Raw genomic sequence first — 1,242 nt, forward strand, 5'->3', positions numbered from 1 at the left:
CCAGGCCAACAGGTGAACTTCAGGTCCTTTTAGGTACAGGTTTAACTGAGTGCATGGTACACTGGGAAAAGAAAGAATCATTCTCCTGTAGCTGCATGGCTTTTGTCCAGAGGTAGTCCCACACTTGCCTTTATTCAAACACAGTGACTGAATTTTGTGAGGCTGTTTGTCATTGCATATATATATATATATATATAAATAAATAAATAAATATATGCAACATACTTCTGTGGAAACTGCCTCTGGGAGCAGCTACAGCTTTCTTCAGAAACGTGCTGAAACCTCCATGGAATTGAGGTTAGTACTCAGTGCAGTGAGAACTCATGCAGTGCATGGAGGCAGGGTACTTCTTCCTGAAGCTGTAGTTTTCCCTTCGGCTTGCAGTTTCATGGGAGAAAAATGTGTCACAACTGCTACTGAAATTAGAACTGGTATCTGTTAGAGCCATACTAGTATCATCTTTATAAATTCCAGCCTGGCCTGCATTTCAAAGGTTTTTCTTTTACTTTTTGGAGAAATAAAGCCTTCTAGTTCTTTTTTTTGCAGAAGTCTTATCTTTAGCCTCATTTTGCCTGTGTTTTTTTTTTTTTTTTTCTTCTCCATTTTCTCCACCCCCCCCAGGGTTGGCAAGCCTGTCCCTTATCTCTCCTCCCAGCTGGACAGTCAGCAGTGGTGTGAACAGAAACGCCCTCTAAAGTGGATGCAAGTCTGCAAGGCAGCAGGAGCTCTGAGAGCTCTGCATGCTACTGAATCCCAGGTCCACACTATGACAAGAAGAGGTCAGCAGTCAGCTGTCTCCTTGCACTACACTTTGCAGTGAAAAATGAAATCCCAGGCACAATTTCTGGCCTTTTGTTGAGACCAGACTGCCTGAGTAGCACAGTTTAGGTTGGCTGGAGATTAAAAAGTTAGTTTCTACCCAGAATGCCAGCATCTGAAAGCTGGTATTTCAACACTGGATATTGAGATTAAATTTCTTATCAGTTTTGACACACAACAGGCAGACATAGGAAAGTGTGAGAAAGACAAGAATCCCTATTGCTATGTATTCTTTCTTTCCATTTAAGAAAAACTGATTTAGGTGTGTTTACTATGCCCCCAAAAGAGAATACTCATTGCCTTGTATAAATCTGAGCTCATCCAACAGTTCAGTTCCCTTGGGAAGCTTCTTTTGCTTTCCTAAGTCTCTTCTCCATCCCACCCCTTGAGGTTTTCTTTTTTGAAAGAAATACTCAGAAAACA

The sequence above is a fragment of the Meleagris gallopavo genome, chromosome 6 (assembly GCF_905368555.1).
Source record: "Meleagris gallopavo chromosome 6, MGAL_WU_HG_1.1, whole genome shotgun sequence".
Lineage (NCBI taxonomy): Eukaryota > Metazoa > Chordata > Aves > Galliformes > Phasianidae > Meleagris > Meleagris gallopavo.